The following is a 14,924-nucleotide window of genomic DNA, read 5'->3' on the forward strand; positions in this document are numbered from 1 at the left end:
ATGCTAGGAGATGAGTAATATCATCCCATTTTACAGCTAAGGAATTGGAGGGTCAGAAAAGTAAAGTAACTGGAATTCTGAACTTGTGTTTTCTGACACCAAATGCCATACTCTTCCTATTATATAACCTTGCAAATTCTCAAATTTGTTAATAAACAAAGGAGAAAAGAGAGAAAAAGCAAAATCACAAAAATGAACCCAACTCCTCCACAGAGAGAAGTCAAGTCCTTAGATTTAGTTAAGTACATAGGCTACTACAGTATTAAAAGCCTTTTCTGCAGAAAATGACACTGATTTCCTTAAGAAAACATTAATTTGAAACTCCAGAATTGCTTCAAAATCCTGTTGGTGAGTTTAATTCTACACAGCTAATATATAAAATAAGAAAATCAAAATGTGTTTGATTAGGTCAAAAAAACAAAACCAGCAATTTTATGGCCTCTGAACCAGAACACTAAACAATAAATGGTCTTACATTTGGCAAAGTGACTTTCCCAAGCCTACTGTGGGTCTGCAATTTTACCACTACTACAGAAAGTGACAAAGAAGAAAATCATTTCAAAATCAGACCAACTAAAGGTAGGAAGATAATCGGTTACTATTTTTAAGAAACTATGATGCATAAAGTTGAGTTTTATTATTTAAAATGTACCATCTCATAAATGCCATAAAAGTCACAATTTTTTTATAGATCAATGACCTAAGTACACTTCTTAGCATGCTCTAACATGCTTTACAAATGCTTTACAAATCCTTTAGAGACTCCACTTAATAATAATTCACTTCCTATCGTCTTCCTGAAAATTTTTTCTTCCAATCTTTATCTTAGCTAACTGGAATTCAGCTACTCCTCAAGAATGTTTTCTTCCAGCTATTTTGTTTTAATGTTGATATAGTACTATTTTTGCTTACTACTCAACTTCTAGATCACCATTTACCAATCCCACAAAACCTAACCCAGAGCATACTTAAGATAAAAAATGTACACTCAAATAATGAAAATACTTCAATAACACTAGTGACAACACCCGAAGAGTTTGACTGTGGCTGGGCAGAGAAAAGGTCACACAAATCAAGGAGAGAGGGAGGGAGGTTTCTACCATAGAAGCTCAGTCTCTAAAAAGTCTCCCAAGCAGCCCTCTTCTTGCTCAGTGAGTCCTCCCTTTCTGAAGATATGGGAGACAAGGCAGGACAGCAAATTAAGGTTCCACTGACTCAGAACGTACTCTTTCCCATTTCACTGTTTCAAATTCCTACAGCATTCCCAGCATCAGTATTAAAGGTTTCAGAGACTCTTCTCTGAAAAAAAATGGATGGGATGGGAATACCTGAGGTAAAGGCTGGACAGAAAGCTGCTTACTGGAGAGAAGTGATAAACCAGGGACAGAAGGACTAGGATGTTATGTTCTCAGAGGTACTGCTGATGAGGAGTTTAAGAGCTACTGAGAACACCAAAATTTGACATTTCTCTTTTATCTCCCTAAACCATCTTCCCAGTCCCTAAGAACTGTGACTACGACATTATCAGGGTCATCTCCACTTACTGGGAGACTCCTCTCTTATCTGTTGGCTTATTAGGCCATATGTCAGTCATGTTCTCACCCCCTGACCTTAGCTTTTCCTTTAAGAGTTTATATTTATATGCTCTTCCCATAGAGGAAGCCCAAAGGAGATAACCCCACTTCAATAAAATGGCATTATATGAATTTTAATATAAAATGGGGTGTATGTGTGTTTCAGAAATGAAATCTCCAGGCCTCTCGTGGCACAAGGGGTTGAGCACAGTGCTGTGAAGCTGTCCACAGCCTCGGCACGAATTCGATCCCCGGCTGGCCAGGGAGCTACCCACATGGCACAGCAGACCTCTCCTGACTCACCCACTGCTCCCTTCAGCAGTGTACTTCAGTCTGTCTGTCTGTTCCCCACTCTGTCTCTGGTGAGTCCTCTCATCTCCCACACCTCTGAACTGTACCCCAGTTCTTGTATGCATAAATAAATAAATCTTTAAAAAAAAAAAAAGAAAGAAAATCTTCATACCCCTTCCCCCAAATGGAAGCTGGAAGTTTTGTACTAAGGATGCTTGTGTATTGCAAATACATTAGTCAGGCTAAACCACACTGTGGGGAGAAGGAGTAATTAAAAAAAAAAAAAAAAAAGGACAGAATTGGACAGTCTAAGCATGTATTTGTGGGTGTATTATGATTACATTCTTAATTCCAAAAGATGATGTTGGATGAGTCATTGTTTTATACCATCCAGAGAAGGATTTCTTTGCATTGTTACACATAACAGAAAGTGGACTATTCCCAAGTGGTTATTTCTACAGAAATCAAACAAATAAAAAACTCTTTTTCCCAGAAGCAGAAATTCTGTTAAGATTGGTGAGATTCAAAATGAATCAAAGAACCATTTATCAGTCTTTTTGTTTTTTTGCATTGAGAAAAACTTGGAATTTACAGAGGATTCATTCATACATAAATGTCTGATAGGTATAACTGAACAACTACCACAAAATAAGGTTTCCTACATTGCAGTTTGGCTGTCAATACAATCCCAATTTAGTTATTTCTCAAGTTTTTTTAAAGATTTATTTATTTATGTATACAAGACCTGGGGTACAGGCCAGAGGTTTGAGGGGTGAGAGGATTCACCAGACACAGAGTGGGGAACAGAACAGGCAGATTGAAATATACTGCTGAGGGGAGCAGCAGAGAGACAGGAGAAGTCTGCTGTACCATGTGGGTAGCTCCCTGGCCGGCCGGGGATCAAACACCTGCTGCAGAGGCTGTGGATAGCTTCATAGATTGCGTCTTAACCCCTTGCGCCACCAGGGAGGCCCTCAAATTTTTTTTAGTTGTTTTTATGTTGGCAAAGGCCAGATGGCACCATTATTTTGAAACATATGAGACACTCTAAAATCAATGGTTTCAACACAGTCCTATAGAAGAAATAGAATTCTTCCTACACCATCAAACCTAATAGTTAACTTTTCCAAAGCTGTCTGTGTTTAGCCTTATGTTTGAAGACCTTAATACTCTTACCTCAAATGACTTTTTCATCATCCTCTAATGCTAAGCTATTCATTTGCTGTTCCTAAAAATGACTGGTGCTTTCCTATCTTCCTTTCATTGCTCTGTCTGGAATCCCCACTCCAAGTCTCTTCCCATATATAAACACAATTCTCCTTGCAACTCAATCCTACATTATGATGATAACCCTCCTCTTCTGACAATCCCAGTTAACCAAAGATTTTGCCTAAAGTGCTAAAGGCATTATCACAGCTAGTCTCTAGCATGAGCCGGTCTCTAGATGTTCAGTCCAGTGTTCCGTCATAAGACGCCCCTAAACAAATAGAATTCAGATTATTCCAGGTCAGGGACATTACATCTTATATCACTTTGAATCCTGCACTGTTCTACATAGCCAAAGCTATAATAAATACTTATTCACTAATTATACTTAATCAACCAATAGTGATTTAATAATTTCAGTTCTGAAGAAATCTAAACAAAACAGCAAAACCTTTACAAGATAATATTAGAGGTTATCTTCATGAGTGTATGTCATAAACAAGACATAGAAAGTACTAATCATACAGGAAAATGCTATTAAGTTTCATTACATTAAAATTAATAACCTGTATCTCAAAAGACACCATTTAGAGAAAAAGGGCAAGTCATAGAAAAAGATATGTAACAAGTATAAACAAAATACATGAAGAATACCACAATAAAAAAAAAGATAACCCCAAAGAAAAATCTGCAAAGACATCTGCAACTTGGACATCACAAATAGCCAATAAATTCATGAAATGAAATTTAAAACAATGAAATGTCACTACAAGCCTACCAGAATATCAAAAATTCAGAACACTGACAACACCAAGCACTGGAGAGAATGCGGTGCAACATCAATTTTCATTTATTAGTGCAGGGAATGCAAATAAGGTGAAAAGTAGGTCTACACAAAAATCCATACATAATTGCTTTATTCATAATTGCTAAAATGCAGAAGTTACCGAAATGCCCACCAATGCATGAACAAACTATGGTACATCCAGACAATGGGATATTATTCAATTATAAAAAATAAATGAGAGTAAAAAGGAAGATACCCAGTTACTCAAGTGTCTGCTTAAAGAACATGAAAGCCTTCTTTTACATTTGAAATGGCACATCATGTCTTTATGGGATTAATAGATGGGTGCAAATACTGATTTGGGCTGTAGTAACGTCTGCCTCTTTTTGATATTAGTGCCTTACTGTCCTATGACCCTCTACTCTCATTATTGGACCAGACTAGGAAGAACATGGATGCTAAAGTCAGACTGTCTGGCACTGCCATTTACTAGTTGTGTGACTCTGGACAAGTTCCCTAACCTCTCTGTGCCTAATAAAAGAAACATGGCTAATACAATCTACCTCAGAGTTCCTGAAAGATTATCTGAGTGCATTCACATGAGGTATTTAGAACAGTGCCTGGCATATAGTAAACATCCACTAAATGTCAGCTATGATTAATACTGCTATTAGTTCAGAATGAGCTGATCCTATTTACTCCTGGCTCTGGCCTGGCCAATCAGAACATTCTGTCCCCTTCCCCATTATGACACATGAACAGTCACACTAATCATTTAGAGTGGCACCAAATGTTGAAACCTAATCTGGTCTCCAAATGTCTGATCTTTTGGGCCAAATACAAAAAGAAAAGATAAACATCAGATTCTGGGCCAATTCATCAAAATATATAAATTAATTAAATAAAAAATGAGCTATCAAATCATGAAAAGACATTGAGAAACCTTAAGTGCACATTGTCAAGTCAAAGAAGCCAATCTGAAAAAGCTATGTACTAAATGAGTCCAACTATATGACATTCTAGAAAAGGCAAAACTATGAAAACATTGGTTGCCAGAGGTTACAGGGAGGGAGCAATAAGTAGGCAGATTACAGAGGATTTTTTGGGCAGGGAAACAACTCTGCATGATGTTATGGTAAACACATGTCAAAACACATTTGTCCAAATATATAGAATATAATGCCAAGAGTGATCTCTAAAGTAAACTATGGACTTTGGGGGGCTGACATGTCAAATGTTAAGTTCATCAAATTGTAAGAAATGTGCCATTCTTATAGGAATGTTGATAATGGGGAAAACTATTCTTATGAGAGGGGAGTTCTGGAATATCGCTGTACCTTCCTCTCAATTTTACTAAGAAAGTAAAACTACTTCAGAAAATAAAGTTATTAAAAGAGAGAGAGGGGACTCTCCTGGTGGCGCAGCGGTTGAGCGCTGGGCTCCGAAGCTGTCGCAGCCTCTGCAGCGCTGGTTCGATCCCCGGCCGCCAGGCGAGGGTCCCGCCGGGCGAGGGTCCCACATGGCGAGGGTCCCACATGGCACGCAGACCTCTCCTGCAGTGCCCGCTGCTCCCCTCAGCAGTGTACTTCGGTCCTTCTGCCTGTTCTGCTCCCTGCTCTGGCTCTGGTGAATCCTCTCACCCTCCCGCACTTCTGACTGTACCCAGTGCTTGTATAAATAAATAAATCAATCTTAAAAAAAGGGGGGGGAGGGGAGGAAGAAAACAAGACAGGAAAGCCTAAAGAGCAGAACTGACCTACTGAAGGTCACAATAAGACAAAGTTTTGTTAGTAAATAATTGCAAAATGAATTTCAAACAAAGTTCCCATAATAAACAGTTAATAAAGCTGATTCAAAAGTAAATTCTCCTTTCCTCTCTCCCAGTATTCACACCTGGAAGCTAACTTTCACTTAACAAACTGCAAATGTGGATTTTAGACCCACTTGGGCCAAATTATCAATAATTTTGAAGTTGTTCTCTACTAAGCAGTAAGATTTCACTTTGGGGAAGTCAACAGCATATCCAGTAAGTCCAGAGTTTTCTAAATGCTAAAGATAGATACTGGAAATAACATTTTTCACCTAAAGAATCTTGATACTTTAGTTACTGAGGTTCAAAAGGGAGATTATATCAGGAAACTTAATGTTAGTTAAGTTGGCCAACAAGTAATCAAATGCGGGGAGAATGAGCTAATAAATTGGGGAGATTATAAGTAAATGGTTCATCACCTTTCTTTTAAGGAAGAGAAACTACTAAAATGACTAATGACCTTTATTAATTTACACATTAGCTTTAGACAAATCCAAACACTAAAAACAACTGTGAAAAATAGTAAATACTAAGCATCATAATGTAATGCTTAGATGCCGCATAAACAACTAAGTTAAGAAGATATTGGAACAATGCTTATAGGATTTTTTGTTTCCTGAAAAATTCTTTCAAAGAATAAAGGGAAGTTTGCTATTTTCAATCGAAATGATATAGCACTTTCCAATGAGCATGCATCAAACCAATTAAATAGAAGCATCATACATCCCACACAGTTTCAGAGACAGTGAAACCGTACATCAGTTGCCTTATGTAAGCTCCATCTCCCTTGACATAAAATGAGGATTGGATTAAGAAACCTGCAGGAATTTCATATCACATTTTCATTCTTCTGTACACATCTATTTGTATCATTTTGCTGTGACCTTGCTCTCCAGAGATACACCAGTACCAGACACATCATCTCCATTGCTCTGAAACTATAGTGCTAATAGAGCTATAGGCTTAGCAGAAAGGGCTAATTTTGTTTTTGCCTTCCTTAATGAGAAATAAAAATAATTTTCTAATAGTAACAATAGTAGTAATTATAATTTTTTCAAATGTTCATGGGAAATACTGAAAAACACTATATTCAGTATCAGAAAAAAGAGGTGAACTCAAGAAAGCTTTGTTAACTAACATCAGGGCTACAAAACAAAACCATTCTCTGCCCCTGGATTTTCTATAATAAAAGAAAAGGATTATAAACCAAGCATTCACTAATGTTAATAAGCCACAGGAGCTACTCTCTTTCTATCTGAAAGGGAATGCAAGCTAAAAGTGCTGTGTTATCAAAAGAAGAGCCCTAACTCAACCACATCAATTAGTACCAGCCAAAACAGTAACAAACAAAAAGAAACAACCTCACAAACCAAAGGTTTAACTATATGCACCACGTAGAACTATATATTCGTTTGTTCAGAAAAATTAGGTTTAACAGCCAACTTTGCCATGTCCCACAAAGCACACACCCTTGAGAAGACCCAAGGTTATCACAGTCATTCTGCCAGTTTCTATACAAAGAGAGCAATCACAATGCCTATGGAGTGAAAAATAAAGATTAAACCTCCAGGTTTAATCTATTTGCACAAAAGGAAAATGGAATCAGAAGTTAGGGCTGGGAAGGAGTGGTGCTATCAAAGGTCAAGCACCAGTACAAATTTGCTCAATCTCCTTGGTTAGAGATGTTAGACAGAATCCCACTTTTTACACAGAATTTCTAAACATTAACCAACGCCCACAGCAGTAGGTAGGTGATGTTTTACAAATAGGGGAGATGTACTTTGGCAATACAAAAAAAGTGATGACGTGGCCCTTGGGTCCATGACCTCTCTGACCTTCACTTGATATATATAGCCTGCTCAAAATACTGTTTGATGCCTGTTTACCACTTTAAAAGAAGTGGCTCTCAATTTCACATATAAGAGACTATGTTTTAAGATATAAAATCTATACCAAAGGTAGCAGGGCTGCTTTACTTACTTCCCTTTGTTTATTATTGCCCCAAAATTCCACTAATTAGGTAAGGAACACCTATTGAGTCCCCTCTGCCTATACAAACAGCCCTGTCAGGGCCTCCCTGGTGGCCCAGCGGTTGAGCACTGGGTTGCAAAGCTGCCCACAGCCTCTGCAGCGCCAGTTTGATCCCCGGCTGCCGGGCGAGGGTCCCACATGGCGCGCAGACCTCTCCTGACGCCCACTGCTCCCCTCAGCAGTGTACTTCGTCAGTCTGTCTGTTCTATTCCCTGCTCTGGATCTAGTGAATTCTCTTACCCTCCCGCACTTCTGACTGTACTCAGTGCTTGTATAAATAAATAAATAAATAAATAAATAAATAAATAAATAAATAAATAAATAAATAAATAAATCTTTAAAAAAAAAAAATGGCCCCGTCAAACTTAGTCTTACTTTATTATTTATGCTATTAGATGCTACAGAATCAAAGGTATGCTGACCACTTTGTACTTGGGCATGTCAAAATCCTTTTAGTAGACAAGTAAATGTGTCTAGTACTGACATGAAAGAAAGCACAAGAGAAACTATGTAGTTGATAGAAATTTCCTTGATTTCTATTTTAATTAAAGTGGTTGTCACAGAATTATGAAAGATTTATCACATCTCTTGGAAATATATTAAGATCTATGCATTTTCCAGTGCAAATTTTACCTATAAAATACAAGTGTCAAAGCCAAACACATGAATTAAGAAGCACCAAGGGGACCTCCTTTTTATACTACCACAGACAGACACACCTCCATGAAAGGGGGAAGGTGCCATTTTCCCTGCCCTCACTTATATGCAATCACCTTGGACTACAAGTCCCAGTGTGTCATGAACAGGATTTCCTAAGTGGGGAGCTAGTGGAAACCAGGAATGGGGCTAAGTTGCCAGGTGGAACCAAGATAACACAGGCCTGCTCCTTGCTTCTGCACCCCAATATGGGAAGGAGACTTGGAGAACCATGAAAGGAGACACATGGAAGAGAGACAGCAGAAGACATGTGGGGCAGCTGCTCCTGGTCTTTAGCAGAGACAATGGCAGCTGTTATCTTTAATTCATTTGGATTGTGTATTATGTTTTGAGTTTTGTTTTTTTTGTTTGTTTGTTTGTTTTAAGATTTATTTATTTATGCAAGAACCGGGGTACAGGCCAGATGTGCGGGAGGGTGACAGGATTCACCAGAGATAGAGCGGGGAACAGAACAGGCAGACTGATGAAATACACTGCTGAGGGGAGCAGCAGGTGAGGCAGGAGAGGTCTGTCACGCCATGTGGGTTGCTCCCCGGTTGGCGGGGATCAAACCAGCACTGCAGAGGCTGCAGACAGCTTCACAGCACTGCGCTCAACCGCCTGCGCCACCAGGGAGGCCCTGTTTTCAGTTTTGAATCTCTCCTTCTGTCCCAGCTCTCTGCAACCCATCTAAACCCTTTCTTGTGGTTCCCCACTAGAAGATTCCTTAGACTTGTAACAAGCTTTCAGGTTCTGCTTTGGGCTGAGCCTGTTTGGCCACGCATTTGCCCAAAGGGGAGTGGGTAATTTTTTTAGTCTTACTAGGAATATTACTTCTACTCTCTCTGTGCACACTAATTCTATTAAAAATATTTCATACTAAAGGTCTTTCCCTTTGTGCCAGTGGATGGCCAAATCCTTTTCAGAGTATGTACCTCTTAATAGTTTGGAGTCTTTGAGTATCCCTCAGTCACATGCTAACAATACCACGACAGCACAAAAATCCCAGCTGAATAAAACTTGCTTTTTTTCTTTAGCTTATATTTCCAACTTCTGTGCACTAATTAAATCTTAAGGAATCAAATAGCCATGGGACTTTCATACTCTCCACTAAGTAGAAACTCTATATGAGCCATATTTGGCTATATAATTGCCTCATACATCAGCCAAAGTAAACACAAACCATCCCTGTCAAAGGCATCATCAAAATTTCACAGATATCTCCTCTGAGACAGATTAAGAGAAGAAGAAATGAATTGAAATTTTATTAATAACCACACAGCCCAAATTAGTCTCTCCTAAGTGTCAATCAGACGCTTACCAGGTTGTATAAAGCAAGTAAGGAAAGCAAAATGGTACAAATGTAAATAATTACACTGCAAACTGAACTGCGACTCTCATCTACATAGCAAAAAGAATATTTCAGCCAAAAGGCAGGTCTATTTTGCTCAGAAATAAACAAGCATGGAAGTAAATACACAAAGAAATAAAAAAGCACAAATCTGTATTTCAAAGATTACTAAAAACACCTTTACAAAGATGCATCCTTGTGAAAGGGGGAGGAGCATCGCAGCACAGTAACCGTGTGCCATTTTCCTCACCCCTACTTACATGCAGCTGCTTGGACTACAATTCCTATCATGCCATGCTGAATAAGGGGAGCAGATGGGAAGGAGCAAGGTGGATATATAAACTGAGGTGGAACCATCAAAGGAGAGGGTGAATGATTTGGGAGAAAGACAATTGGAGGAGACACGTGCTACTCCTAGTCCTTTGCAGAGACAATGGCAGCCATTATCTTGACTTAGGGTGGCTTATATGTACATTTTGAATTCAGGCCTCTCCTTCTGTCCCAGCACTCTGGGACCTGCCTAGCCCCTAGACTTGCTGCAAGCTTTTATGCCTCAGCCACCCCACTTTGAGCCAAGCCTGTTTGGCTGGGCATTTGCCCATGAAAGGAGGGGTAATTTTTGGAGTTTTACTGAGAACTTATTGTTTGAAATCCTTTTGTCTCTTTCTCATTCTTTGCACATCAGTTTATTAAAGGTCTTTCACACTAAAAGTCTGCTTTCTTTGTGTTTGTATACGTGGATGGTCAAATCCTTTTAAACCCCTTAGCAGTTTGGGGTCCCTGGGTACGCCTCAGTCACATGCACTTTCACTCTGAAAGAAAACAAAGAGTTCCTTGATAGAAATGCAATCCAGGTTTAGCCACTGACATATTGTAGAAAACACAAATGACACCCAAGATAGCTACTCAGGCTAAAGTACATACAGCATGATCACTTTTGTAAAATAGTTCCAGGGCAACTCCAAAGTCAGTCATTCTTACTAGTAGTCTTAATTTAAAAAAGAAACTCTTTTGACTCTCTTCCCTAACCTCTACTAAAGATACTCAAAATACCACATATGAAGAGACTATCTTGAAGGAGAAGTAGGGCTTCTACAGTGCACTCTAATGCTAAGTTGATATGAGGTTGCAATGTCTATAAAGCCTCTAGGGGCCCATCTGGTAACACAACTAAAATTAAGGTTGCAGTATTTTTCAGACTTATAAGCTGAAAATAGAATTCTTAGAAATCATCAAATGTAATCATTTTCAATTTTTTTAAGCTATAGAATCCTACCTCCTTTTTCAAAAACAAAAGTTTCTAACAGATGCCTTTCTATCTTCTTTTTGCTCTACATATAAAGTGATATAAAGCCACCCATCGATAATAATACAATGTAGAAAAAGACACAAAGGCCAATGAGAAACACGCAAACACTGCCTCACCCCATTTGTACACTCTTGTGCAAAATTTAAACAGTTTTCACTACATTCCCATCCTAGTCACAAGTAAAACCAGAGGCTACTCTACCCAGTTTTAGTACTCTGAGTAGTTATATCTTGAAAATCACTGATCGTGTCTAGCCCCTCATCTTACCATTAAAAGTAAAATGAGAGGCAGTACAATACAATTGAAAAGAAAACAGTGGAATAAAAGTCAATCCTCGCCCCACCCCTTGCCAGCGTATGTAACCTTGAATGACATTCATAAACTCTTGGAGCTTTAGTTTGTTCATCATAAATTGGGAATGGGGTAATATCTCTACCCAGAATACTCTCTATAAAAGTGCTCTGTAAATGGCAGAACACTGCATAAATTAAGGTGGTGTTATTTTTCCTGATAGGGTATTATGATTGGCCAAGATATGACGAGTTAAGTGCACAGCCAGATCTGGAAGATTAGTCTCCTAACTGCTTTCCAAGGCTTTTCCACCTAATTCACAAAATACTTGTGGATCATTCCTAAACAAGTATTATTCTTAAGCAAAGGGTAGTAGAATTTGGGTCTTAACCATTTTTATCAAGAAAACAAAATGGTGCCTTGCATAAAATCATTGAGATCACAAGAAATAAATGTAAATACAAGAAACAGTCTCTGCACCCTGAAAAGGGAAACTATAAAGAAAGATTATTGTATTCTACAAGATGACATAATATGAATGCTCACTAAGGCACTAATCAAATTAACCTGACCATTCTGAGTTGCTGTGTGCTTTTATTGTGCTTTAGGAAAAAAACGAACAAACAAACAAACAAAACCCTGCAATGTGCCTTAATAATAATGTGACAGTATACACACGGATTAGAAGCCAACTGATTTTCAACAATTAACATTGTCCTGTAACAATACCCGGATGAACGTCCAGGTCAAATGTAAATAATACTTGATGATCTATCCTACAAATTCCATGCTAACAAGAGGCTGAAAGGGCACATCCCTGCCCATTGTCTTGCATAGACAATAAAAAGAGAGGACTGGGAGCTGGTCCCTTAGTGCTCCAGTGTCTACCAGCTTGCTAGCTCTGAGCAACTCCACGCATAAGTCTAAAATAAGCCACTGACATTTCACCTCTGAAGGTAAAACTGTGCAATAAAGAAACTTGATGGGAAAAAGGATGGAGAAAATAAAGCCAGAGATGTCATTAAAACGTACTATGAGCAAAATCTACATATAATTTGAAGAATGCTCAAGACTAACAGAAAGCTTCTTCTCATAGAAAACTTGGAAAGCGCTTGCTTCAGCAGCACATATGCTAAAATTGGAACAATACAGAGAAAACGAGAATGGCCCCAGCTCAAGGATGACACGAAAATTCATGAAGTGTCCCATATTTAAAAAATAAGTAAATAAAAAGAAAATTTGGAAAATACTACCAATGCAATTTTTTTTCAGAACACAAGAATTTCTTTTTTGAAAGTTGTGTTTATAAGCTTATGCATATTCATAAAGTGATTCATTTAGTAGGAACATAGTCATCCCAAAGCAGTAAAAAAGCTACAGTTTTAAATGCTCAATCTACCCATCTAATCTTAAAGGTTATAGTAGCATTTCTTGAAAACATATTACTCATCACTGCTCTAACTATACATCTCTGTATTAGAAAACATGGAAAACAGGGTAGACTGGTAGTACACAAGTTTGTCACTGACAATAGTTAGAAAAGTCAAACCACATTAGAAAATAGCATGGAACTCTGTTAACATCTGCACACTTCATCATCCTGGAAATTTCACATCATAGACGATAATAACCATTATGGACTACTTTTAGGGAAGGCTGTTTTCTGAAGCTGACTCACCCTGACCCACCTTCAGTGTCTGAACAGGTGATGAGACAGCGCAAGAATAAAGCAACACGTCAAAATGCAAGCAAGTTATAAGAGCAAAACAAGGTAAATTGATTTTGTAATTGATGCGTATGTCTACTCAAAATTCTGTGCAATTCTTCTCTCAGTTTAATGAATACAATGCATTATACATATGCAGACAGAACATACAGGATGCTTTTTATTACTGATAACAATGGGAACTAGAATGTACAGAGCACTTATTGTTTAAAAAGCATTTGTATTAGTACTAATATTGCTACTTGTTTTATAAGAGAATTGAAGCTCAGAGAAGGGAAATGATTTGCCCACAATTAGACACAAAGAGATGACAGTAGAGCTCAACCTCCATTCCTATAATTGCAAACTCTGTTGATTTTACTTGAAGTAAAAACTATTTTTTTCAGCATGAAACTCTTTACTCCTGAAACCTTTTGTTCATTCATTTATTAAGTACCTACTACGCTGAACACTACTCACTAGCCTTGAAAAAATAAAAATACACAATTCCTGCTTTAATCGGTAAAGGATATACTACAATCTAGTATATAGTTAGGGAGAGATTTACACACACACACCCCACAAAAAAAGTAAACCAATGGAGGAAGTGGCAAAAGAAGTGGGTATGTGGCAAAAAGGGAATACAGATGAGGAAGCCCTAAAAGCTTCCTAAGGCATGCCTTCCTTTTTCCACAGGAAGCCATCACGTTATCTGAATCTTGGGGGTAAAAGAAGCCTGGAAGAAGATAGGAGAGGGAGGAAACATGCCAGGGGAGAGAAGGGAGAAGAAAAGATGGAAGGGAGGAAGGGAAAGGGAGGTGGGAGATGTGGAAGACAGTGAAGGTGAGTAACAAGCTGAAATTTATGCTTTAAAAAGATCAAACTGGTTTCAGTGTGGAGGATGAACTGAGGCCAGAAATAGGCACATCAGTTAAGACTTTACTGCACTGGTACAAAAAATATGAGTGTCTAAATTAGGGTAGTGAAAAGAGAATGAAGGGGAGGTAACAAATTAGAGAACTATTTTGGAATTAGAAATCTTAAAACTTAGTGATTGACAAGAAGCAGCAGGCAAGGTTCAAGGGGTAATCCAGGCTAACTCTCTGACTTCTAGCTTCTGCTACTGGAGGAGACAGAGGGTTGTTTTAGTGAGATAAATACTGAGTTCAATTTGAAATGACCGAGGGAAGTTTGTGATATAGTGTATGTTGCATAAGGTAAAAATGGCTGATACATAGTTAGAGACTGGGCCCCAAAACTCTGAGGACATATGGAATTTAGGAGTCGTTAGCGAGTAGGCTATAGTTGAAGACACAGGCCTGATTCTGGTTAGCACAGAAAGGGCATAATAGAGAAGAGACTAAGAACAAGACCTTAAAAACCTAAATATGTAAGGAGAAACAATGTGAGAAGACTGAGAAGACAGCGCTGAGGAGTAAAGTCAAGATGAAATGTCTGGAAACCTAGAGAAAATAGAAATTAAAAAAGAGCAGGAGTTACCGCAATTAAAAAAAAAATGTTTTCAATTTTTGAAAGAAAGAGAGGCATATGAGGGAACTTACTGAAACAGCATTTCTCTAATGCATTTTGTATTTGGCCATGCAGTTTCCAAAGGCCTCCAAGATGCCCACACCCAATGATACAGTCATTCCACACCTAAGAATCTATTCTAAGAAAGGAATCAAAAATCCCGAGCATAGTTTATATACAAAATGCTCATCATAAGCTTATTTATAATGGCAGCAAATTGAATGGTTAAATTTTAGAACCTCCATGGATATTACAAGCCATTTAAAAAGTATATTCATGAGTAATTTTAAATGAATGGAAAAATATTCATAGTATTATTTGTTGGAAAGAAGATAACCCAGGG

The 14,924-nt window shown here is 38.1% G+C and overlaps 1 protein-coding gene and 1 non-coding gene across 5 annotated transcripts in view; one reads left to right on the plus strand and one right to left on the minus strand.

Moving 5' to 3' along the window:
* The window catches only part of SIK3 (SIK family kinase 3), a 214,899-nt gene that overhangs the window by 143,349 nt on the left and 56,626 nt on the right, over positions 1-14,924 (minus strand). The window lies entirely within an intron of this gene.
* Positions 12,455-12,561, plus strand: LOC119242515 (U6 spliceosomal RNA). Its single transcript, XR_005124514.1, has one exon. It is a non-coding gene; the product is annotated as a U6 spliceosomal RNA (small nuclear RNA).

This window comes from Talpa occidentalis, unplaced genomic scaffold (genome assembly GCF_014898055.3).
Source record: "Talpa occidentalis isolate TD23 unplaced genomic scaffold, MPIMG_talOcc4v2.1 talOcc4.12, whole genome shotgun sequence".
NCBI lineage: Eukaryota > Metazoa > Chordata > Mammalia > Eulipotyphla > Talpidae > Talpa > Talpa occidentalis.